The sequence below is a fragment of the Ixodes scapularis genome, unplaced genomic scaffold (assembly GCF_016920785.2).
Source record: "Ixodes scapularis isolate PalLabHiFi unplaced genomic scaffold, ASM1692078v2 PGA_scaffold0__279_contigs__length_252992795, whole genome shotgun sequence".
Taxonomy (NCBI): Eukaryota; Metazoa; Arthropoda; class Arachnida; order Ixodida; family Ixodidae; genus Ixodes; species Ixodes scapularis.
The window spans coordinates 37,116,887-37,144,328 of record NW_024609835.1 but is presented as its reverse complement, the minus strand read 5'-3'; the positions used below and the strand labels follow the sequence as shown (position 1 = coordinate 37,144,328).

General features: G+C 47.3%; 1 protein-coding gene across 1 annotated transcript in view; it reads right to left on the bottom strand.

The window, feature by feature from the left end:
- LOC8039608 (dual specificity tyrosine-phosphorylation-regulated kinase 1B) overlaps positions 1 to 27,442 on the bottom strand; it is a 161,128-nt gene that overhangs the window by 133,221 nt on the left and 465 nt on the right. The window lies entirely within an intron of this gene.

The window sequence follows — 27,442 nt, the reverse complement described above, 5'->3', positions numbered from 1 at the left end:
AATACAATATAAGATAGCTATACTGCGCTGGAGGCTGGCTTTGTAGCCAGCCTCCAGCGCGATGTCTCCTTGCACGCACTGACAGATTTGGCTATTTTGGCGTCTCGAGCTTCAGTTTTCTCGTTTACCTTCCACGTTTCGAGCATGCGGTTTGTGATGATTACGTCTACGACATCGCTCGCCTTGTCAGAGTGTTCGACATTGATTGCAGCAGCGATGAGCATAATTGCTATCAAGAGATGTTGAAAGCTGTTCATTTTGACTGCGACCCGCTGGCGACAAACTCCAGTGACGGCGAGTTACGGACGAACTCGTTGTGGTCACTGTCGCCCGGGAATATCTCGCAGGCGCATGCAGGGTGGAAGGTCAACGGGCCGGCGGCGAGAGCGAGAAAAGCATTTGGGTTACCGAGTTGCGCGAGCGGTTTTGATCGTACCGCGGCGAGGGGAGCTTGGGCGATCATGGGGGCCCCTAGAATGAAAGAGCGTTCATGGTCACATGCTTTATGGGCACCATGATGTGACTAACTTGGGCAGTGTTGCCTGGTCGCCGGATGGAAATGATACAAATTCGTAAATTGAATAGTGGAATTACCAGAGCTCTGAAATTGCGTAACTTGGTGTATATACTACGTAGTCTATGAGCAATCCATTTCAAGAATAATAGATCCGTTTAATTTTCGTGTTATAACCCCTTTAAGTCACCGCAGACTCCGCTGTCCACTTATTGCCGATTCACATGAACTTATCCGCAGATAAATTGATCAAGTGACAAGACGTCCACGGAACATCAGTCCTCCAAGCACATCCATACGGAGGAGACGAGCAGATGACAGCGAGGACAAACTGAACCTATTCCTGGCCCTGCATTTCCGCAAAATGCCAACATCGCACTGTGACACAGTTTTCCAAGGTCAGAAGTGATGTTTGCGACTACGATCACTGTGCTATTATGAAAAAGTATTGTGTGCTGCTGTTATATACCGAGCAAGACAAAGCATCATGACAGGCTTAGCGTGAAGCGCTACTAGCTTTACTAACCATATGACACAAGTATCGTCCTGCTCCAGGAGGCTTCAGCGTCTAAGTGATGAAGTCCTGGTGTTGCGGAGGGGCATTTGGAAATACCTTCACGCACTGCTTGCTTGTGCACCACTCTTCAGCACACTACAGCCGTAAGAAAGGTCTTGGCTGGGTTGAAAACTGGGTGGACATGCAGGGAAGCTTGCAGCTTGCTAGGCAAGTTTTCACTGAAGCTTCTTGACACCAACCCGGAGGAGTACCAGAACTTGCGGCTTGTCGGCTGGGCAAAGTTCTGGCAGCTTCTTTCACAAGTGGAAAATAAGAATGGTTCGACAAAATGAAACAGCGAATGGACAAAGTACAGTGCACTATCTTTGTTTGGTTCATTCGAAAACCAAAAATATTGCTCTGCTGTTGGTGCTCTACCGTAAACGCTTTTACTGTTAAGGCCCGTTCACACTCTTGCGACTGACTTCGACCGAGAGAGACCAGACCGGTTTTTAAGCCTTTTGCGACTTCTTAGGACCGGATGCGATGCAGCGGAGTTGGACCTAAGAAGTCGCAAGAGGCTTAAAAACCGGTCTGGTCTCTCTCGGTCTAACTCGGTCGCAAGAGTGTGAACGGGCCTTTACTCACCCGCTAAAAATCTGGGCATGGAAGGGCACTTTGCCCTTAAGTCTGGGCGTCTGCTGACGAGGTGCAAATCGGAGGAATAGCCGACATGATGGTAACGTGACAAACGGTCCACGGATGAAAATTGCGATTCAATCCATCGCGTGAATCTGCCATTATTTGACAATTGTCCTAATATGATTAATTGATCCCTATTAAAAAAATAACAATTGTTCTCTGAAACAATGTAATGAAGCGAAGTTTTTATGAACAATGCCTGCTCCTTTGACAACGGAATAGTACGAGCCTTGGTATAACAGGAACTTTCCGTAGATCAGGCATACATTTATTCCATGCTCAAAGTAAAGATATGAGTTTGTCTTGGCGATGCCAACCTCCTGTGTATGATCTGTAAAAAGTCCTTAATGACCGTGGTCAAGGGAGAGGATTTTCTGCTTTCAAGAACAGGATGGGGTGAAAGAAAAAGTGTCTCAATGAACAATGAACGCTCCAGCTTATCCACTCAGCCAAGTTTCTGCAACATGAACTAGGCTCTAAGAGAAAGACGTAGGATAAGCACTTCGAAATCTTTAGGATTTGCCAAGGGATGAAATTAATTAGATGCACAAAAAAGTAGACGAAGGAGGATGGCAAGAAAATTTTGGGGTTTGTGTTCTTACACTTGAATTGTTTGTGCAGGAACCATTACTGAAGCAGCACTTCATTCCTGAGGCAATAATTTATTGCTAGTCAAAGCCTGTTTCCAGAAATGCACATCAGGTGAGCGGCTTTTTTTTTCTCTCTTAAACATGAGGTGCTCTTTAACATTGCCCTCCAATCCCAAACCACGGCTAGGAGATTCTTTTCGGCTTCTGGTTGGCCAAGAGATCTTGTCAAGCCCTCTATTTGCATCCCGGTGTTAGGCATCTGCATTGCCCTAACTTCGTTTGCGCTTTCTTCTCTGTTCTAAACTCCCAAACTTAATTCAAGCAACAAGCATCGATGGCGACAGTCCCTCGGTCATCGGGACACCATTGCTCGGTTTTAGGGTACACGAATAACGACAGAAAGCGTTGAATACAGTCTGAGGACCTATGTATCTTGCACGGAATCCGGCAAGGTGAGTGCGGCTGTTTCTACATGACCCCAATCTCCGGTGGCAGTGGTTTGCTTCTGTAAACTGAAAAGACTTTTCTCCAACGCTATCCTCTCGACCGTGCTCGTAACATTTTGTGAATGGAGCGCACACCGAACTTAACGCTGTACCGTCGATGAACATGGGGTACGCTCGCAAGGTGCGTGCAAGTTTTCTCGAGATAATGACTGTTTCAGGTTGTAACATTTTCTAACTGAATTTATCTTAATATTGATATTTCAAAGTGTTGACGATGACTCAATTTTATCAACAACGCTGAGTTGAAGGCTCATTTCTGCTGCCGGGTGTGGCTGAAAATTGTCGAAAAGCTTGTTCTATTGGTCTTCCTGAATCACGATCACCTGAGCAATACCAGAGAGCCGTGAACCTATGTTAACCGTCACAATGCGACTAGATACTTATTCTAAAAATTAGTACATAATGTAGCCGGGAAGAAGCCTTCAATTTCTGTTGCTGAAAGTTGAAATATGCTCATGCATCAATTTCGAATCGTTGAATCATTGACCGACTCGCTCCGGCAAAAGGCCCATCTCGACTTTGCTGTTTTCAGTTCTCGACAAAAGACACACTCGTTGGCACGGGATCCTCAAATAAAATGTTTATAAACACCGATGCATGAGCATGTTTCTATGTTTATAAACAGTGATGCATGAGCATGTTTCAACTTTAAGCAACAGAAATTGAAGGTTTCTTTCCAGCTACATTATGTACTAATTTTGAAAATAAGAAGAATCTAGTCGCATTGTGACGGTCAGCATGGGCTCATGGCTCTCTGGTATTGCGCAGGAGATTGGGATTCAGGCAAAGCAATAGAACTAACTTTTTGACAATCGCCAGCCACACCTGGCGACGAAAATCAGCCTTCAACTAAGTGCTGTAGATAATAAAATTGAGTCAATGTCACCACTTCGAAATATCTATATTAAAATAAATTCAGTTCCAAAATGTTACAAGCTGAAAGCAAATATCAGGAGAAAACTTGCACACACCTTGCTAGCGCACCCCGTGTTCATCGACGGTACAGCGTTAAATGTGATGCCCACTCCATTCACAAAATGTTCCGAGCACAGTCGAGAGGATGGCGTTGGGGAAAAGTCTTTTCGATTTAGGGACGCAAGCCACTACTGCCGGAAATCGGGGTCATGTGAAAAGCGATGGAGCTTAAAGACACTGCAGCCGCACTCGCCTTGCCGGATTTCGTGCAAGCTACACAGGCTCTCGGACAGTATTCGACGCTTTCTGTCGTTATTCGTGCACCGTATAACTGAGCAATGGTGTCTTGATGACCGGGGGACTGTTGCCATCCAAGCCCGTGGCTCTAATTAAGTTTGGGAGTTTAAAACAGAGAACAAAACACGAACGAAGTTCGGGCAATGCTTACACCGAACACTGGCAAAGCCTCTCATCTGGGGCTTTCACTGTCTTTAACGCTCCAGCAAGGGGGAAAGCGCCGGTAGCCCTTTCCCCTTTTATCTCTCGCACTCTTTTTGTAAAACAGTTTATACACGGTTCTGCTCTGCTTTAACCCCGTTAAACAAACTTCTTACCAAGCACCGGTGCACTGCGGAAAAGCAACACCAGCGGAAGCAAGCTCCACGGGTGTTGCTTCTCCGCAGCGCACCGGTGCTCCGAAAGAAGTGCGCTCAATGGTGCTGCAAGAACAAAAAGTATGAATTACACGAAAACATTGTTCGAGTTAAGCGGCTTATAAATACATTGAAAACGTAGCTGGTCAACCAAAGTTTTGAAATTTGTTTGACTTAACCAGAAGTATTAAATATCCGAGTTTGAATTATCGCGAGCCTACTGTATATACTAAGGGAGATCTGGCTCAATCAATATGCTTAACATCACTGAATAGTTGTGTAATTTTAATTGGCTAGTTCTATTTCTCAAGCACTTGATATGTTTGGTATTCAAATCATTGCAAATTTTTACTTTGGTTCAATTTATGAGGGGTTTATTTTATATGTCATGTTTAGTAGGAGCTAGGCTAGTTGGTAAGCACGTTGCTTACTTACTTTAACCATGCATGTCATATACAATTTGTTGCGATTGTGTTTGAATGCAAATTCTCTTCTGCTCTTTATTTCAAGCTGCCCTTACATGCACCATGAAGATACCGAGGAGGTCTTCAATTGAATGACAACTTCAAGCACAAACATGGAGGGGCATCTAAATGGCCAGCACAAGGACAACTATAATGTAAATTTTCTCCAAAGCTAAAGCAAGGCATGCCTTCTTCCAATAAAGGTATTGTGGCGAAACTTCTTAATTGGTTCGTTTGTTGAGCTGTCATCTATAGGAACAGCTGAGCTCACACAAACAAAATCCTGGCAGTGAGAAGTACAGGTTGTGTGCTCTTTCTCTTTTGCAAAACATTAACTTTTTGGCTGAGGATGAAAGATTATTCAAGTTCATATCTACAATGACGGAGCTATGAACTCTCCATACCAATCTACCCCAAAAGCTTCATGTGACTTAGGCTTGCTTGAATATGGAAGCTTTTTGCACTAAATAATGAAACACTTGACATTTACGTCTTTTTGAACTGGACTCTCCGTAAAAACAAGGCATATAATTTTGTAGAATGGCGAAATTTCTGTAGCCCACATTACGGACAGCTCTCCATAGGAAATGTGAAAGCTGTCCGCACTAAATACCGAAGGACTATACCTTTCCGAATTATATAAGGCCAAAGCTACGAGTCATCCGCGCCAGTCCTGCACCTCTGATAAGTCAGGTGACACCCCTGGCAGATCTAGAGCTCTGCCAGGTGAGTCGCCTGATGTATCGGAGGTGCAGGTGGTACGGATGGCTCGAGGCTTTGGCCTTATAAGGCGGAAAGGTATAGTCCTTCGGTATTTAGTGCGGACAGCTTTCACATTTCCTACGGATAGCTGTCCGTAATGTGGGCTACAGACGTTCCGTCATTCTACGAAATTATATGCGTTGTTTTTACGGACGTTCCCGTTTCTAGATTACGGCAAACCATACCGGCAATATTGAACCGGCAACTTTTACCCGTAAAATGGAAAACGGATAACTGTCTGTAAAGTGAACTACGGACGTTTCGTCATTTTACGGAATTATATGCCTTGGTTTTACAGACAGTCCCGTTTCTAGATTACGGCAAACCATACCGGCAATATTGAACCGGCAACTTTTGCCCGTAAAATGGGGTGAAAATTTTTTACAGTGTATACTCCATCTGCATAAACATCAGCAAAGCAAACAAAGGCATGGGCACGACGAGCGCGTGGCTTTGAAAAGTGCCTCCTATGCACGAGTTCTCGTACAAACAAAAGCGTTTTGCTGAACTAGGCTCACCCGCCTGTGCCTTTGTCTTCACTGCAGACATTTGTGAGATGGAGTAGAGAGGCCGAGATGGCACGCTTCTATTTCACGCTTTAAATGTCGTTTGCAATATTGTGACGTCGCGGTCTCCTGATTGGTCGACGCTGTGTCACAAATTTAGTTTACGCTCTAAGCGCGGGGGGAATATCCGGCGCTGGCGGCGGTCTTTGCTCCGTCTCTTGGCCAAACTCTCCCAATACACGGCTCTGCAGAGTGACAAGGGCGTGTCTTTCGAAACGCCCGGCCTCCAGCACGCGCTCCGTGCCTTCCGTCGTGCTACGGCTGCGCGCGCGCGTTCGAGGTACAAAAGACGCCCAAAAGCGTCGTCGAAGGAAGGTCTAGCGAACTCGCGCATGGCGACGGGACAACCGAAGCTTCTCTCTCTCACCCTGTGAGTGACTGACTATACAACGGGTCAGAACATCCTCCGTTTCGCATCAAGCCCGACCGCAACCGACACTCCGACGGAGCCGATCCAAAAGTGCATCGTCACGACTGTTGTCTTCGGCCTGTTTGATATCACCGACTAAACCAATATGGCCGCTGCTCGGGGGCCCCAAAGTCAACCGGCGCACAAACCCTCCTCCGCGATCCATCCCCGAACTCGTCGCAAACTCGCAGCGCAGCTCGCAGCCGAAGCAGACGCTCTCCGCGAGGCGCTCGACGACGAAGCACGCGAGCGAAACGCGAGACGGGCACGACGAAAACGCACCGCGTCATAAGGGCATAATTAGCCGCCTTCGAGAGCGTGCCCCCGTTCCCCCCTCCTTCCCTTCGCCGCCCGCTTATCGTCGACGCGCTCACGAGCCGAATCAGTGAATGAACGAGTATGTGCCCGCCGCTGCCCACGGGGACGCCGCGAGTAGCGCTTTCGTACGACCGACGCCAACGCTCGTCGGGGTCGCGTGGGCGGCATCTCTGGTAGCAGTGCGAAGGGATAGGACCGCTGACTGACGCGGCGCAGTCGTGACGCACGTACCGCACCGTTTGAACGGTCCGAGCTAAACTGGCCCCGTGACGGTCTTGTCACTGTTCCTCCGCGTCACCAGCGACTCGACCCTACACGGAGCAGTGGGCGAAGCTCCACCGATACGTTAATGTATATATTCCTGAAAGAAACTAATGCGGCGGACACATGATGCAAAAAGCGACCGAATGTACTGCGGAAATTGCAAAGGAAATTCGGACGGCCGCTAGGCTCCTCCCCTTCTGCGAAAATCGGAAAAGATTCGAGAGATCTGGAACGCCAAACATTTTTCGGACCGAGCCTCAGATTTTCGGACTGCTCGGCGCGACAAAAGGTAGAGCATCGCGATTTCCGCGCGGGAAAAAAATTCCTCTCGGGGCTCGCCTTCTGAAAGTAGCGTACAAGGGGTTTTCGCATGATCCGATTCTGGGTCTATATTTTTTTTTTTTTTTCATCATGTGTTTCAGGCAAACATTTCAGTGTGTATAAGTGGCGCACGATCTTTCCATAAGCCAGCAGCCGCCGGTATACGTGCGCTAGCTCACGCAACGAAATTGACGTCATAGTCCCCCAAACAAAACAAATTAGCCGTTAGTTGTTTATAGACGCTTTACAGCAGCTGTGCATGGGCGCCGCCATAACTGACCTTCAGTTTTTGTTCCCTCTTATTCCGTTCGCTTCACTTCATCATTACCACAGCAGGACAGGTTATTGCCATTTTAGATGCTACTGTATTCTTGTGCCCAGCATACGCCCTTGTGAAGACCCGTCAACACCCGCTTCAGTAGCTCGGCATCTCGGTAAGACAAGAGAAGGGCGGCTATGGCGGCTCAATCTGGCGCGTGTGTAAAGCGTCTATACAGTAAAACAACTAACGGCTAATTTGGGTAACTATGTCGCCAGAACATGGCGACATTGTTACCCACTATTAGCGGCGAGATTAAAGCCCCTCGATGTGTTTGCGTTCGTCTTGCAAGTAGCGTCAAATGCGCGAGTGCACGAGGCCCATGTCTCGAGCGGCCCTTGGAAGCAAATGGCGGCACAGCACTGAAATGAGCGGGTCTTGGAAGCGAATGGCGGCGGAGCACCCGCTCATGGCACGTGTCTCGCGCGCTTCCACAACAATGGTTGGCGGTACTTGTAAAAAACGCTTTTATCAAGGGGCTTTAGGCGAGATGTTTCGGTGGCGCCCTCGTTCGGTTACCTTTCGTGACGTCATTACCTTGTGAACAGCAAGTTCGATGCTGTTTGTAATGGCATGGTGGAAGCCCGATATCATAGCGCTCTCAAAGCAACACTGCAAACACCATTAAAATTGAAATTCTTACTTTCCTCTTATTTCCGTCGATGAGACATCCTTTGCCGACGTCACAGTCAGCATTCGGCCAATTTTGGTGGGCCGACCACAGCGACATTTTCGATCGCTCACGTCACCAATAGATAAGCAGCCTAGCCACTGCAGTACGGCTGCTAGCCTGGGCTCTTTAACGTGCATCACTCAGTGGTGATCACACTGTGGCGGTGACACACGACCGCGCGCCGGTACGATGCTCATCCAGATCGAAACGGGAAGGGGTGGGGATTGAAACCAGGATCCCTGGGTTCTGCAGCGCGAGCTTTCGCTCCACGTGCTCCGAGCTGGTGTGCGCTAGTCCACTCGGCCACCGATTTCCCCATACTGCTTTCAGGCAAGAGAAGCTGGAGTGCTTCTCCCCCAAACATTTCGTTCCCTCTTCATTTGTTTACGGATTAAAGATACGTGGAGAAAGGGGATATAACTATCTGCACTGCGCGTTTGTTACTTTGTATTTATCTTAAGTGTACACTTGTGTTCTCATTCTATCCTCAGGAATATTGTAAACGAAGAGGGGAGAGAGTGATTATTAAATTTTATAACATCAAATTTAGGGAGAGGGAAAAGGAAAGAGAAAGAGAGGTTAAAAGCCGGAAGGTCCACGGTTCGGTCGATTATGAAAACTTCCACAAAAAGGAGAGACATATTTCATCTTCCAAGCGACATAAAGACAGGTCATTGCTTCAAGGACGGCTTCGTTCTTGAAGCAGAATACGTCTCTTCAAGGACGAGGATACACTCTTGAAGCGACGTACCTTCGTCCCTGCACCTGATAATCACAGGTTTAAGAAAAAAAAAAAAAAATTGAAATCGGTTTTTCCGTTTTTTACTGGCCACATTAAAAGCACAAATCGGCGGTTACTATGGAAAAAAATGAAAAAAGTAGCGGCGAAAATAAAGCTTCTTACTACGAGTTCCAAACTTCGTAGGAAAAGAAAGGTTATAAATCATAATGATGATCATAACACTGCTATCCTTCCGGTATTACAATAAAATCATTTCCTAGATCAAAGATTTCTACCGCTCAACTAGGCAGCATTCGATAAAACGGCGTTCGATGACGCGGTGCTCGACGAAACGGTGCTCGACGAAACGGCGTTCGATCAAACGTTCGGGCCTAAGAAAACCCGACCTGTTTGGATAGCCCTCGACTGAATCCGAGTCAACGCTGACGCCACCCTCGTGTTCAGTACATGCTCGGGGTGCGGGCCCAAACAATGGCCGACTAGGATTCATCGTGGAGGAAAATAGGCACAGATTTTCAAGAAGCCCACACTAGAGACTCCCCAAAACGTCATCACTAGAGGATCCATGCAGAACCACCTACAGCTTGAGTCAGCATTGCCTCCGCCAGCGCGTTTGCCGCTAGGGGTCGGGGATCAACCTACGATGACGTCATGAGCGGGCCTTGTTTTCTAGGTGACACCGTCTACGCGGCACCCGTCAAGGTCGCCTCTTCCATCGTCGTCGCTCGTCAAGTTTTGGTTCATGGGGGTTCCTGTCACGCCGGCGAGACGCCATTGAGCGGACCAAAGCCAGCTACCGTGCCGACAACGCCACATGATCGTGCCCACTTTTGCAGATCACAGCAGTCACCGCAGGGCAACGTGCACGCTTGTTTGAAAAGAAAAAACACCGCGGTGTGTGCGACAGGCGATCTTTCTCGATTCCGCAGGACCTCGGAAAAACTATACTCTGTTTCATACTTAGTGCTCAAACGGTGTTATCAAAGCAGCTGACGGGAGCATGGGCTTTCATCTCGCAGATCATCCGTACGCCTCTTCGCGCAAACGAAACCGCCACAGATGAAGCCACGTGCACGCGCCATGGAGCTTCGACAGCGTCGCGTACACTGAGCAAGCACGGAACCAGGATTTTTTTTTTTTTTTTTGAGGGGGGGGGGGGGGTTTATGACAAAATGCTGTATGAGGGGGAGGGGGAGAGGACGCCCCAGCAAAATGGAAGATTTCGGGGGGCGGGGGAGGCAGTCCGCATGCCCCCCCCCCCCCCCCCCCCCCCCCCGGCTACGTGCCATGACACTGAGTACGAAACGGAGTATATGCACGCTTTGCAGTAGCTCTGCATGGGCGCCGACATAACCGACCTCCAGTTTCTTTTTCCTCTTATAGGGGGTACTCAGAGGACGCCATATTTGGGGGCGATGTTTAGAGTGCGTGCTCAGAACGAACTCACATTACTACGTTTATGGTTTGTATGAAGACACCCACCGGTAAGTAACGGAGCACGAACAGCGTCTGCTGCATCGCATTTCGCATTATGTCACGCCATGTTTGTCACTTTAAAGCTTAAAACCCCAGCGTACTTTCCACGCCAAGTTTAAAAGGCACCTTTTCCCCAGCAACACTATGCCCGCAACTTGGGAAACAAGAAAAACAACAGAACATTACCCGCTTTATTTCACGTACGTGTTTGCTTTTCCCGAGTCACCAGGCAGCACGTGGCGGGCCCCAAGTTACCCAAGGTTGTTTCATTCAGAAAACGTGCGCCTTCCGTTCGGTCTCTTCTGCGCTCGGAAGTCCGCTGTACAAACGAACGGAAACTTTTTTTCTAGTTGTACACGCGTTTTCGAAACCCCACCAAGAAAACGAAGAAAGAGAGAAAGTAAGAAAAAGAAAAGGCAGGGACAACCTTGAACACCGTGTGCTTACTACATCTAGATGACGGCGCTTGAGGCAAGACTAAAAAAAGAGATCACGACGGGGAAAAAAAAAAAAAAAGAAAAGCTATCATGATAATCCTCAAAAAAAAGTATCTCGTCAAATCGCCTATAAAAAGTCTGCGCCAAACTCCAGCTTTGCGAAGCGTCGTGGAAGGCACGGGCGCAAGCGCGTGCGTGCAGGAATGGCCTTCCCTCGGGCAGCGCTCGCTCTCTCGCAAAGCATTTGGTAAGAGCTAGGCGCTACGGTGGCGCGAGTGCACCTTTCATAGCGCTGCACACCAGTTGCAAGACTACAGCTGTGTCGAAAAAATTCCGAAAGATCCGAAAAATGCCAAAGCGAAGTGCCTAGCGGCGACTAACAACCGAAGCAAATTGAACGTCGTAAATGTTCATAGAGCCAAAAATCGGTCAGCCATCGAAATATGGTAATACTAGTTAATACCCTCAGGGCCCAGGTGGCAGCCTAACATTCTAAAGAGTACAGTGCTCGAGTAGCCGTAATATTACGCTATATTAATCATTTAACGAAACGCAGGTTATTACGAAAAGTAGTCGAATGACAATCCTCCGAGATGTGGCGACTTTATTCCGGTGATCAAAGCGCCATGAGAGTTTAATCGAGACAGTGAAAGTTCAACATAGAAGAGGAATCTGGATAGTGAACTACGGCCGATGACCCCAGCCGTGGATCGCTGCCTGTTTCGACTTAGATGAGAGCACAATTAGCGGCTGGATGGATGGATGAATCCGGCTGAGCCCTTTGGATTGGGCGCTAGCTGACGCCACCTAGCCATTTTGTTCTACAATTTAAGCTTCGAATACATGGTTCGATGGCGCCCTCTTACGGATCCTATGGGCGACAGCACGATGAAGATTTACCTCGCCGTGACGTCACGAGTTGTGATCCTGGCTACTTATCGTCAGTTGCGAACAACAAGTTCGATGGTATAGACGCTTTCAGGCAGCTGTGCAAGGGCGCCGCCATAACCGACCTTCAGTTTTTGTTTCCTCTTATTCCGTTCGCTTCACTTCATCATTGCGACAGCAGGACAGGTTACTACCACTTTAGGTGCTACAGTGTCCTTCTCCCCAGCCAAGGCCGTTGTGCAGGCTTGTCAAAGTCCGCTTCAGTGGCTCGGCATCTCGGTAAGACAAGAGAAGGTCGGCTATGGCGGCTCAATCCATGGCGCGCGCTGAAAGCGTCTATACGTGTAATAAAAAGCTTGGGGTCATCGCATAAAATTGACAAAGTCAAATTTGAGGGTGTCACGTGCCAAACCCACCAAGGGCATCTGGCACGCCCCAGCAAAGGCCTGAAGATTAGCTTAGATCCCCTGGAGATCTTTTGACGTGCAACCGAACTCTAAGTTATACGGCGCCTTTTAGGCAATAAGCCTCCGTCAGACTTGCAGGCACAGGTCGGCCGGGATTCGAACCCGCCACCTGCGATGTCCATCCGTAGCCTGGCGCTTTGCCTCGAAGCCACCGAGACGGCTGTTAAACTTTTTTTTTCTTTTTTTTCTTATCGCGGTTGTCAAAGCTGACAGGATGACATGCCTCTTAATTCTGTCCACGAGAGCATAATTCATCCCCTTAAAGACGTCGTTATAGCGAGCGATTTGCCAGTCGTAGAAATCCGACCACAACGACGATTTGATCACGCACGTCGCGCCAATACCGGTGTGCGGTCGTGGAACCACTTTTTTTTTCGCGACGCACGTTCTGCGGCAGAACGTGCCCCGAGTCGTGGTTATTCGACAACCCACCCGTCGCACGGCCCTGCGTCTTTCGAAGCTGGCGCCCGGAATACCTCGCCGACGAGTCTGCCTGAGGATGTCCAAATCTAGGTACGCACACTTCACGACGCTGACGACAAGCGGGAACCCATTACAAGGTTCCAATCTGCTCCTCAGTTCCTGGTAAGACTAATATTTTTCTTCTTTTTTTTTAATGCGAAAGTATTAACTATTTTATGGAGCGGAGCCGGCGGCGTCTATAAGCGAAAAAAAAAAAAAAAAAAATGCGGGAGAAATGCTTTTTTCCTATTGGCTGAGCAAAAGGGCTCCTAGATAGCTATTGGTGGCCGCTTCACGAGAGCGCGCGCTCGGCAACCTCGGCAGTAGCGAAACGTGGCCGTCCACGCCAGTACACCGCAGACGAACTAAGGGAGCGGAAGAACGACATTCATGCTCGCATTCACAACTCATAAGAAGCGCTTAGGTGTCATTGGAGTTTTTCTTCTCTATCAAAGATTTGGGAGAAACTAAAAAAAAAAAAAAAATGTTTTGGCTAGGTGGCGCAAGCCGCCGCCTAGTCATGGATCATTTCAAAGATGGTTAGCGGTATGATCACGAAACAGGTGAGTGTCACTATTGGTAGCAACCAAACAGAGGGTTAGGTTAGGAAGGAAAGTTAATGAACAAGGGACTCCAACTTTATGCTGACGAACAACACGGGCGGAGATGTAAAAAGGGGATAATTATCGTTTGATCGCGATGACTGGTCAAAGTCAGTTTTAAACACTTTTTTTTTTCTTTTTACAACAGTTAAAGGTCCGTTTCAGAGCAGTAAAAATAACTTTGGGAGCACCATAATATAATTCAGCCTCATTAATTCAACCGGGAATATACTATCTTAGGATTCGTGGGCTGGCCAGTTCAACTCACTTCTCCGCAGTGCACCAGTGCACGGTAAGAAACGCACTCAACGGAGCTAACAGTAACGCACTCGAACACGCCACAAATAATGACAAACATAGAGCAACGTACGAGCACTGTCATTGTTCAGTTGATGATGATGACGATTAGGAGTTTAGTGGCGCAGCAACAGCGAATTTTATTGAGCACCAAACTAAACATAGTTGGAACAGACTAAAAAGAGAATGAATCCAGTTGCAACTGGAGCAACTATCCAGTTTAAGAAAATGTAAACGTGGATGAGTGGAGCTAAAGTAAGAACGTAGCGTGAAATGGAAGATGATCCTTAAATCGTTCCGGAATACATGATCGACGTAGTAGATGATAGTTAAAAGTTCCCCACAAACGGAGCAAATGTGTCGAACGGGAGCGAACTACTTTCAGGCGGCACAGGAGAACTTCCATGCGACATTTCCTGTCGCTGTTCAGTGGGAAGATGAAATCAAACAGTAGATTATTCGAAACAATAACCGACTCTTTTTTTTTTCTCTATCTCTCTCTTCTTAAATTCGCACAAGTTTACCATAACGATCCCGCGGTGTAGTGGGGCCTGACTCCTAAGCTATTAGTTACGGTACTGCAAAGGAGATATTAACTTTCGGCGCAATATCTTGCTCAAAGTCATCTGTGAAATGTAGATGGACGTAGAACAGGGTTACGTCAGTGCAGTTTAGCGCAAATGACGCAGCCATGACATCACTGTCATTAGAAGCCGTATTGCGTAGACAAAACGATCGCAAAAACAACAAAACCTCCGGGATCTCGACCCGCGCCCCCTCGTTCAGCACTCCCGGAAACACAAGAGTTGCCTAGAGATGTACAATTTCCGGAATATTAAGACGAACAAAATACACATTTTATTTCTTGTTTCCTTTTCTGTTCGAAAAGAAAAGAAAAAAAAATGAAAGGGCAGTGCACTGAACACAATTAATTTCTCAACAGTATTAAGGCGTGGTAATTTGTAAATGCTTTAACATATGGCACAAATCTCTCAACAAGCATTAAGGCATAATAATTTGTAAATGCTTTAACATATGGAACGCTTTACATTCAAAAGAAACAATAAACCAAAAATCAACTCCCGAATAGCACCAGAGCATTCAGGGGGATCAGATTTTCTTATACCTCGCTCACGCTCGTTTCGTGCCAACGGCCCCGGCTACTCAACGCCTCTGAAAGTGATGCGTTAGAAAAACCGGCTCTTAAAAAGAAAACGAGCCAAATACCCCTGACAAAATAAACTGATTGGCGAATGAATGCTCAGCCGTCTAAACCGGATACCGTAAGGTTCGGCTCAGCCGACGCGGCTCCGTTAGAAATTGTATAAAATGTTCCACTGGGCAACATTCGCCCCCCCCCAGTACAGGGCAAACAACGCGCAGTTACTCAGTTGCAAGCAAAACGTGTCAACACGGCGGGGAAAAGTCAACAAACGCTAAAATTAAATCCCCTCGGGCGAAGCTGGGCGAACGGGCCGGGACGCGACCGAAAGAACCCAAGTCGACGCGGGTTTTGATTGGTTAGTAACACGTTTAACTTCCCTTGTTTCTGCCTTTCATTTGTTACTTTATTTAAAGTTTGAGGCTGCGGCCAGGAAGGGCGGAAGAACAAAAATTGTGTGTGTGTGTGTGTGGGGGGGGGGGGGGGGGGGGGGGGGGTCGAGTTAAAAATCGAGAAAGAAAATTATAATAAAGTTTGACTTTTGTTTTAAAGACTTCTCAGTTAAAAAAATAAATAAAAGAAGAATGCACATTGTATTATTGAGACTTCATTCAGAGTTTACAAAACAGCGAGTTTTCGAATAGCGTACCCCAAAGCTTTGCGCACGCAAAGAAATGGCGTCGTAGACGTGAGCCAATCCAAAACGCGGTTTGGGATCGGTGCATGCGCAGTGGCGACGACGTTAGATCTTTCCATACGCAGAGCCGGAAAGCAATGGGCCGCTGCCGTCGCCAAAAGTGCAACGTTTTGACGCTAGGTGCGCCACTGGAACAGAGTCGTTTAGATAGATAAATGGATGAATGATCCGTCCTGGTCGTTCCGCTCAATGTTACCAGGTCACCCGCGCATTCGGATAGGTATCTGGCCCTAACGGAATTCTGGTGCTCCGATTGTCCTGATAGGAAGAAGCAGACGGCATGCATTTCGGTGCTCGGTGCGTACCTTAGTGTTGCACAACGTCGCATTCGGTGACCAGTTTTCTAGCCGGATCGCAGCAAGCCCCTTTTCTCTTAAATCAATGTCAGCGGGGACTTCACGCCAAGAAAGCCCTACAGGGTTCTTTTTTTTTTTTTCATCCGAGTGGCATCGGGGCTCACAACAGTAGGCCATTTTAACAAATCTTTAAGGCGAAGCCCAGACAGACGATGTCTAACGTCGACTGACAAACGCATAATGGACCGAGGCAGCCGAAACAAACGGGTCGCAGAGGAGGCGACTGGCAAGATCCAGAATCCACTGTTGATCATACGATACAAAGGAAAGCAGCAGAACCCAAATTCCTCATCCGAGAGCGTCAAAAGCGCACCATCATGTTCGTAATGTTGCTCTACGGGTTCTATCACCGCTGAACCAATCCTAAACAGAAAAGGCTTCCACACAAACGGCTTGCACGTGACGTCATGCAAAGGGCGCTCCGATAGCCACCAGTGAAGATGGGAAGGAGCTCCCCTCTTACCAGGATCCTCTTTTGCGTCTCCCGGATTTTCACAAAGGTCGCTATTTTCCTCCCTGAAGATTATAAAAGATACACTCGTCACTCAAAATTCTTACAAAAGCAGCTTCCCTCTCTCCCTCTTACATGGTGGTCAAAAGTACGTGGTGTGACGCCGGTGAAAGCCATGTATAGTACGTGGTGCACGTTGAAAACCCGAGGTTAGAGCCGTGTATAGAGAGAGTTTGGTCAATGTGAGGCGCGCGCAGAGCCAGGGCGTGCACCAGACGCAGAAAGAGGGCTTGACATGCTCTCTTCGCCAACCAGAAGCCGAAAAGAATACCCTAGCGGTGGTAACGAGAAACAGTTTTAAATAATAGGCATTTGGTTTTAATAAGCGCGTAAGAGTTAAATGTAGTAACCCTTAAATGGTTGAAAATGGGGTACACGTGATGTTTCGATCATGACCATGCAGAAAGATGTAATAAAGGAATGTGCCGCTCAACTCTCTTTTGCTCGGACAGAGTGTAACCTAGGGGAGTCGCGAACTTTTGTCGAATCGGATTTTTAGGTCCAACTTTTGGGGTTCGACTGGTTCGACGGACCTTCGACCTTTTAACCAGACTCAACTGGTTCGACTTTGAGGACAGTGTGGCCAGACTTTGATAAAGGCATGTCAGGGTTGGAGAATTTTTTTTTTTTTTTACGCAAAGGGCTACTTTAATTTTATGAACAATTGTAATTAACAGAGACTAATTCTAATCACTGAAGTTAACAACTTAATTTTTGTTTTACCGTATTAACTTGAATAACCGATCAGCGCTGCCCTTAATTCGTCCCTTAGCCATCACCATCCAATCGGAAGCCAACTAGCCAGCCTGTCGCGTAGCAGTCGAACCTTTGTCGAACTTTTCACGAGAAGTTAGAAAAAGTCGAACCTGATCGAACCTGATCAAAGCCGAACCTCGACCGGTTCGCGACATCCCTAGTGTAACCGCTCGGACGGCAGATTCCCGGCCCTCGTTGCCTGGCGTACGAATTATGTCGATCGTTTCGCTAGCCGCACTTTTCCTCCATGACTCTAGATGACCGTGACTGAAACATCAGGTGCACCATATTTTCAATCACCGAGAGTTACTTCGATGCATTTATTAAGTGTGTTTCTCGCGACCACCGCCAGGGTATTTTTTTTTTTTTCGACTTCTGGTTGGCCACATATTCGAATTTGCAAAGACGCCCTGGAACACGCCCAGCCCCCTTTCGGCCAATGGCGCCTTCTGATTTGTCTCTATACTTCCCAATGAATGGCCAAACTCTCTAGCAGTCGTACTGCAATGACTAAATTTCTCATCTAGAGCATGTAACAATGTCGCCATACCCTATGGCAGGCTAACCACACGCTGTATATGTACCAACGAATCACTTGGTTTTGCTAACATGACCACGGCGTAAAGGCCTGTAAAAAAAAAAAAAAAAAAGGACTACCGGAAATTGTGAGGCGATCATACCTCGGCAAACCTCACTCATCCTCATCTTTACAGGCGAGGTGAGGGTGAGTGAGTTTCTGAACGAGGAAAATTCATGTGTGTGAGGATGAGTGAGGGCCGGTGAGGGCTGTGAGGAGCGTGAGGGAGTGAAGAGTATGAGGGCCGTGAGTGTGTGAGGGCCATGAGTGCGTGAGGACCATGAGTGGCGTGAGGAGTATGAGTGCGTGAGGGCCATGAGGGGTATGAGTGCGTGAGGGCATTGAGTGGCGTGAGGGCCATGAGTGCTGAGGGGCACGAGGGGTATGAGTGCGTGAGGGCCATGAGTGCATGAGGGGCGTGAGGGCCATGAGTGCGTGAGGGGTATGACTGAGTGAGTGGCGTGAGGGGTATGAGTGCTGAGAGTTGTGAGGGCGATGAGTGCGTGAGGGCCATGAGTGTGTGAGGTTCAGTGAGGGTGAGTGAAGGGCTGAAGGTGAGTGTGACTGTGAGGGTGAGTGAGGGGCTGAAGGTGAGTGTGGCTGTGAGAGTGAAGTGAGTGAGGGCGACCTAAAATGCCGACCTCTGGAGGCGATACGACTCTGAGCCAGTGACAAATGCGCCATGTGCGCGTACCCAACTGGCTCTCTCTCTTCTTCTCCCCTCCCACCCTCCCTCCCTCCCTCCCCTCCACCCCCCCTCCCCCCACACACACACACAAAACCTCCATTCACAACGCCTACACACACACGCACTCCGCTGCTCTTCAGGTCTCGAAAACGGGAAACGGAAGGGCTGTGTTCAAAATCATAATCCAATGGATCCGAACTACTTCGGCGGGTCGTGTCACGTGGTAACACAGAGCTACTCTGGACGCGGGTAGGTTTTTGAACGCGAACGTACAAAACGCTTGCCCTGGAGTAAAATCGAGCAAATTTTGGAACACAGCCAAGGATTCGAAGGCCCCGCAGAGCAGATGGACAGCATTGGCAGGCGGCGTGTGACGTCAATTTTGACGAGAACAGAGGTCACCGAAGATCAGAGGAAGCGAGAAGGAAAATCTTTACGTTCGCTTGGCCGGTGTCTAAACAGACCTCGGACTGCCGGACGCTTCAATTTCACCGATTTTTGACGGAGCCGTGTCGCCTCACGTTCCTTGTAGTATCTTGTTTGGACAAGCCTTTACAGGACGCAAACTATACCGACGTAGCACAAACGGGGCATCTACACTTTTTCTTGTACTCGTGCACGCCACAGGCAAGTATTTCAACACCAAATCGCGACGAGCTTGTCACCATTAATATACCTCATGCAAAATCGAAGCGATACTAGCGCCGTTGTGCCGCGCAATGTATCTTGGGAACCCAATGGTCACGGTGTTGGTTTCGATTCGCTTTCGTTTTTACGACAACCCGTCACGAACAAATACAGTGCATGCATTTTCGAATATGTGACTTTCCTTGAAATTTAAAGGGATTGTCCGGTCAAATTTTGTATTCGAAAAAGCAATTGAATGTCATCGTTATTGCCTCGAGACGCGTCGTACGTGCAATATCTGCCCTCTGCATGAGTAATTGAATTTATACTGCTCCAATCGCATTCTAGCGTAAACGCTGCTTTCGTTGGCAACATTGAAGCTCTGACGTCACAAAACACAAAGCGAGCATTTTTGTCTCGTTGTTTGCCTGCGAGTAAACGCCGCAGCGTGCTTCGTTTTTGTTGTTGTGCTCGACTTCTTTCGTGGTTGGGCGAGATTTTTGTTGCGCGGTTGGCTGCCACCATCACCGGGCAGCACATGCGAGCCCAAGACATGACGTTCCACATCTTTCCGCGAGACGTGCACTGTCGAGCGAAGTCGATCGTCGCCGTGCGTAGGGACTAGGTTCCCGTCAAGATCGAGATCCCGCGTATGCAGCAATCATCTCACAGAAGAGAGCTACGAGCTGAGCTCTATCCGGACAGAAGGCTCGTAAGCTGAGGTCTGATGCTGTGCCAACGACATTAAACTACGTCCATCCACTCCTCGCCCAAATCGGATTAATCAATTAGTTTATGAAGCGAAACCGAAACCAACAGCTAGGCCACCTGGAAGCGGTACCAAAAGTTGTATTTAGCACGCGATCAGCCGGATTCTGTTTGACCCACGTGTGAAAATGGAGCGTGGCTACGATTCACCAAGCTCGTCCAAGTCAAGTGACGACATGCATTCGAACGATTCGCCGTTTGCCTTCGACCTACGGACATCGCCTCCTAGGGAACGACCCGCAGCATCATCACCGATCCAGTGGATCCGCCGACATGTGTACCCAGATGCCGCTTCGTGTACCTATACTTCGTTTCAGCTTCGGTCCAGACGCAGCCAAAGCTACAAGCGTGAGCTCCGGGCTTTCAGCATCCCTGCCAAGCACGCGCGCTCGTGCAGTGCAAGCACTGGTCTGGGCCACATGCTCGCGCTTGTAGCATCGGCTGCGTCTGGACCGAAGCTGAAACGAAGTATAGATGCCGCTTCAGAGGTAAAATCTGCATCCTTTGCTTTGCAAGTGCCCCTAGTTCGATCGGTGGCTGTCGCAGTTGTGTTTGCGCGAAACGCCATACGCTTGCTCGAAGCTTATGGCTGTCTGCGAGTAATTTCCTCCTAAAAGGCGTGACTTTTTTTGCACATGCTTGAGAACTGCATTAAAAGAACCGTATCTCAGTAGGCTACAGCCTAGAAGACTACATAATTCGAAACATAATACAATACATCCATTTGACCAACGCTTGTTATCCCGACCATCCACAAACCTTTGCGTTTTGTGACGTCCATAGAGTTATTATAATGTACTCTAGAGGTTCAACTGGCGCTAGTGTCTATGCGACTTCCGTGGCGCAAATTGAAGCAGACAGCAACCAGTCTACTTTTGCGGTGCTGCTATGCATTCCTATGGGAAAACGCGCGTGCATTTTGTCTCTTCGCCGGAAAATAACACGGAACGCTTTGGTTATTAGGGTCGTACCGAATAGTATATAGCTTGATTAACATGCTAAAAGTGTAATTGCTTTAGTTAGCGCATTGTTCTTCATCGGTGAACGATGTTTTTACCTACGCTACATTTCAGTCCCAAACACCTGTTCTGCAGCAGGTGTGTAAAGACAAACGACGATTCAACGCAAAATCACAATCGAAAGGAATATAGAGTGTGTTCAAGGCTCGCCAGCATCCCGGTGACACTTATATATTGATAATATGCCAGTCCTGTAAAACATTAGAATAAAGAATAAAGTATCGGGGCTACGACAGGTGTCTCTTCGTATTGTTTTCTCTGCCGGACAGCTTTTGTCGGGCAGTTGTTCTCAAAGGTTTCGAGCGTGGGGGTGATGTTTCCAACGCAGAACAAACATCTTCGCATATCTTCACGAGCAGAAAGAACAAAGCGGTACTTATTGAAAATCGGAATATATTACGTGGCCTTCAATTTATTTTGATCGTACATGCACGGGTAGTTACTGATCCAGTGTTGTTACTGCGTAGTTCTTGCCGTCTCCCTTAATTTCCAGATGTCCTTCGTTGGTTTGGCACGTATATCCCTCATGCTGAAAAGTTCTGACGTCGTGTTCGAGCTAACAGTGTCCGACAGTGCACATAAATACACGTAAGGAACCGTTAGAGCACAGTTTTTAATGCAATGAATTTGAAAGATAAACGCCGTAACTGACCAATTATTTCATCGGCCTGACTGAGAAATGTTACAAGCTACCTACTACGTAGGAATTATTCGGGTTATTTGCTCTTATGGTCGAGCGCAGGGAGAAAATGCACTCACTCTCTCCCATAGAAATGCATTACCGGACTGGTTGCTGTCTGCTTCAATTTGCGTCAGCACACTAGCGCCACTTGAACCTCTAGCCTACATTATGGTTGTGTTCCAAATCCTACCCAAATGGATCATCAGAGTTGCAATAAGGTGAGCTGGCGGGCTAGTTGGTCGTTCATTATTAGTAAAATAGCGCAAAACAACAAGGAAGAAAGGGCGAGATAGACAGGAAGGGCGCTAAACTGACAACTGACATTTAATACAGTCTATAAAGGAGGAGAAGAAAGAAGCAAGAAGTTACTGATGCTGTTGCTTAAAAGAAAGAAACGTACACCCTCAAAGTTGTTATACAGAAAAATTTTAAAATAAAATGTATGAAAAAGGTGAGTTGCTGATGACATTTGTGAGTGAAAAAAAAACAAAAAAAACGCAAGAAATAAGAGAGAAAGAAAGAAGGAAGCAATAATTTTGAAACAAAGGAGAAAATTGCAGAGGTGCAAGATCGGTAATCGTAGATGATAAAAAAGATGAAGTTTGAGACCAAAAAGGAACCCGAGGTTGCAGGCTGAATACTTGTAGTCAAGTCATATGATTGAGGTAGTAAAGTTCCTTAGGAGATAAGGCGATCGATGGGGCACTGACGCACACCGCCCCGCGAGACACGATTGTTTGAGCTTCATACAACTCTCGTGTTCTTTTGGACCGAAAACGTCTTAGGATTTTGGTTTGGCTAAACAATGCTGAGCACATACAGTCCCTTGCGTGTATTGCAAGATGGCCGGCTGGTGACGATCTCAAGGCTAAGGCATGTTCTCGCAAGCGTTCATTGATGCATCGGCCTGTTTGTCCCACATATATTTTGCCGCAGGTTAAAGGTATTTCGTACACCACTCCTCGTTGGCAGTCGACGTATTGTTGCTGGTGTCTTACTTTGCACTCAGCTTGCTGTGGTTGGAGATGGTTAATTCTCGGACACAACCGCCTAAGTTTATCTGGTGCAGAGAGTGCCACTTGGACTTGATATTTTGAAGCAATCTTTTTTAAGTTGTGTGTAATCTGATGAATGTATGGCAGCACTGCTGGTCGTTGGTTCTTCTCTCGTGTGCGCACTCGTTGTCCACTGTTGGTAAGTAATGATTCGGCGACTTCAAACAAAATCGAACTCGGGAACCCAGATGACTTGAGGCGCTGCACTTGAGCTTGAAAACTCTCAGCCGCGGAATGTGTGCACGACTTTTTTAAGGCTGCACTCATTGTACTTTTGACAATTCCTCTCTTGATGATTTTGGAGTGAGCTGAGTCGTACTGAAGCAGGCCTTTTTTGGTTCTTGGCGAGTATTTCCAGCAAGTGTGCCTGTCTTTGAACATCAGATGAAGATCTAAAAATTGAAGGCTTAAATTCGTTGGAGTCTCATGGGTGAAATTGAGCCCTTGCCCTTCGCTCCAGAAAGTGGATTTGATGGTGTGGATTGTTTGAGCTTCATTTTCCATGGGTCTCATTGAAAGAAGCACTAGATAATCATCCACGTATCTGAAAATGCGTGAGACTTGCTATCTAATGAAACATCTGTCTAACCTCAAACTAAATGATCCATTCCTGATCCCTAACTCTGAAGTGGTCATACATCACCTACAACTGAATGATGCAACGGTACGATACGGATTTTCACTTGATGTGGAGGAACTTTTTTACTCAATCCCACACAACAAGCTGTTTACAGCTGTAAACGAATGTATTGAGGCCAACGGGATTACGAAGTTTCAAAATGAAAGTGGAATACAGGTAGAATCTTTCCTAGAACTTTTACGGTTCTACCTAACCGCCACCGTGGTAACGTACGAAGGTACGTCTTACCTACAAAGGAAAGGCATATGTATCGGGTCCTGTGTGGCACCAGTCCTCTGCGACATCTTCCTTTCAAAATGTGATCGGGCCATCGATAATGCACTCACCAAAGGGCAAGTCTCACGCATTTTCAGATACGTGGATGATTATCTAGTGCTTCTTTCAATGAGACCCATGGAAAATGAAGCTCAAACAATCCACACCATCAAATCCACTTTCTGGAGCGAAGGGCAAGGGCTCAATTTCACCCATGAGACTCCAACGAATTTAAGCCTTCAATTTTTAGATCTTCATCTGATGTTCAAAGACAGGCACACTTGCTGGAAATACTCGCCAAGAACCAAAAAAGGCCTGCTTCAGTACGACTCAGCTCACTCCAAAATCATCAAGAGAGGAATTGTCAAAAGTACAATGAGTGCAGCCTTAAAAAAGTCGTGCACACATTCCGCGGCTGAGAGTTTTCAAGCTCAAGTGCAGCGCCTCAAGTCATCTGGGTTCCCGAGTTCGATTTTGTTTGAAGTCGCCGAATCATTACTCACCAACAGTGGACAACGAGTGCGCACACGAGAGAAGAACCAACGACCAGCAGTGCTGCCATACATTCATCAGATTACACACAACTTAAAAAAGATTGCTTCAAAATATCAAGTCCAAGTGGCACTCTCTGCACCAGATAAACTTAGGCGGTTGTGTCCGAGAATTAACCATCTCCAACCACAGCAAGCTGAGTGCAAAGTAAGACACCAGCAACAATACGTCGACTGCCAACGAGGAGTGGTGTACGAAATACCTTTAACCTGCGGCAAAATATATGTGGGACAAACAGGCCGATGCATCAATGAACGCTTGCGAGAACATGCCTTAGCCTTGAGATCGTCACCAGCCGGCCATCTTGCAATACACGCAAGGGACTGTATGTGCTCAGCATTGTTTAGCCAAACCAAAATCCTAAGACGTTTTCGGTCCAAAAGAACACGAGAGTTGTATGAAGCTCAAACAATCGTGTCTCGCGGGGCGGTGTGCGTCAGTGCCCCATCGATCGCCTTATCTCCTAAGGAACTTTACTACCTCAATCATATGACTTGACTACAAGTATTCAGCCTGCAACCTCGGGTTCCTTTTTGGTCTCAAACTTCATCTTTTTTATCATCTACGATTACCGATCTTGCACCTCTGCAATTTTCTCCTTTGTTTCAAAATTATTGCTTCCTTCTTTCTTTCTCTCTTATTTCTTGCGTTTTTTTTGTTTTTTTTTCACTCACAAATGTCATCAGCAACTCACCTTTTTCATACATTTTATTTTAAAATTTTTCTGTATAACAACTTTGAGGGTGTACGTTTCTTTCTTTTAAGCAACAGCATCAGTAACTTCTTGCTTCTTTCTTCTCCTCCTTTATAGACTGTATTAAATGTCAGTTGTCAGTTTAGCGCCCTTCCTGTCTATCTCGCCCTTTCTTCCTTGTTGTTTTGCGCTATTTTACTAATAATCATCAGAGTTACTCCGGCGGGTCGTGTCACGTGACAACACAAACTGAAAAGCGCTGAACGCGGGTAAGTTTTGGAACGCTAAGGTACCAAACTGTTACCCAGGAGTAAGATCGAGTAAATTTTGGAACACGGCCTATAATAACTCTATGGTGACGTCACGGAGCACCTACGGATGTCAGCCATTAGGGAGTTTTAGTAGATCGTTCCGATACCTCCGATAGCCCCGATAACGATACTATGCATGCACAAGGGAGGCGGCGGCGAAGTATCGGGATATCGTTATCGGAGTCATGGGAACGATCTACTAAAACTCTCTATTGACACTGGCGAAATTCGGGGTGCAGTTCGGTGCAGAGGCTCATGAAAGGTTTAATTAATAACGGGAGATCATATATCAATAAAAATGACGTTTGTCTACATGAAGGCTCCCTCGACGTAACGAGCGCAAGAACTTGAGTACTTTCGGTTTCGACCGGACAATCCCTTTAAAATTATAATAATGTAGGTGTTACCTACCAATACAAATAAAAATGCTAGAACAATTTTTTTTTGTAATGACTTTAACCAATTTACACAAAAACGCCGAATCTGTAAAAAGCATTAAACCCCCCCCCCCCCCCAAAAAAAAAAAAAAAAAAAAAACGCCGAAAACACAGAACCTTACGCACAATGCAACGCGCGAATGCATGGAATTAAAAAAAAAAAAAAAAAAATAGTCTATTCTCCCTATGCGTGTTCTCCACACGTTTTTTTTTTTTTTTTTTTTTTTTTCCGAGCGTATTTGATATTGATACATTTTTCACAATACAATTTTTTTAACCAGCTGTTACACGGGAAGTTTAGATAAAGACGCGGACGATGTTTGAGTCTGTCCTGGCCGCTACAGGCAATCTCGAACGCTTTTATCTGCAACAGCTGCTCCACACCAATCCGCATGAATACGAGCAACGGGCTGATAATGAAACAAATAGTATCCACGTTGCCTGCCTCGAACATACATTTTTTTTTTTTTTTTTTTTTTTTTTTTTTTTGTTATTAGAGTTACGTTTTAGGCAGCAACGGCCCGCCCAGAAGCCTCGTCCATTTCCCGAAATTACCTCAGCCTGCACATGCCGCACACCCACGCCGCTTTGTTGACATCCGACGCGGGTGGCGGAGAGGGGGAGGCGCCCTCAGAAACAGCCAGCGCGGTCAAACCGACCAAGCGTCGGACAACGGAAGTGGGACAGCCGCCACCACACACCAGCCGTCAAAACAAATCCTCCCTCCCTCCCCTCGAGACAGCCAAACAGAGAGAAAATGTTCCAGGCGGCCATTGAAGGAGGAAAAGAAACAGCCGACGGGCGGCAGAGGTACACGCACAAACGTGACGGAACCGAGCTCCGCCCGACCCAGCAACAGTGCGTCCACCCCCGCTATCAAAACGGACCACAACATCGTCTTCTCCGCCGAGCCAAGCAGGCGCCATTGTGTTTTTCATGCAAATATGGCGTCCTCGGCGGCGGCAGACGACGTCGGCGGGCTGCGTCGGCTCGGGAGAGAGGAACAGATAGAGAGAGAGAAGAGGAACGAGAGAGGGCGAGAAACGAACCAACACGACGCGACGGTCGGATATGCTGCTTGAACCAAAGCAAAAATGCAAATAAATGCTTCAAATCGCAGTTGGTTAGAGCACTAATAGTTCCCGAACGGTCTAAACTTAGCCGGAGGCGCGAATGAAGAACGAAGTTTGGGATTTTCAGCAGCGCCGTCTGCGTATGTCGGTTCTGAGTCACCCGGATGTAGAGATCTCCGAAGCGCCGTCAGCTGATCGCGTGGGGCGCCTTGTTACTACCCGCCGCGAAATTCCTCACCGACCGGAATACGCGAGGCGCTGGAGCGCGAGAAAAAGAGCCATAGTTTTCTTCTTCGCCTCATTCCGGCAGTTACCACGCGTGAGGCGAATCGGGCGTAACAGACCACCCAATAAATAAAATTGCGAGCTTACTGTAGCACGTCCTAATCTCAATCAACTTCGGGTGCCGTTCACCCCAATCCCGTGGACGCGCAAGGTCAGCAGTGTGTTTCTCTGGAACGCTCCGAGCCATTTTCGCGACCACCCTGATCGAAAAAGTGGGTCCCCGCGCGCAAATAACGCGAACAGCGCGCACATTTCCCAAAGTAAACAGCGTCTACGAGGCTTAACAAATCATGCTGCCCAAGATCAAGACTTCTGCTATTACGCCCGATGGCTTTTAGACCCTAATTTTTTGTAATATTTGCCCGCCGCGCTAGCCTCCGCGAGTTAGAGAGCCGGCAACAGAATTACCTGCGAGCGTTTGTCGTACAGAACACGAAACATCAACAAGAATTCA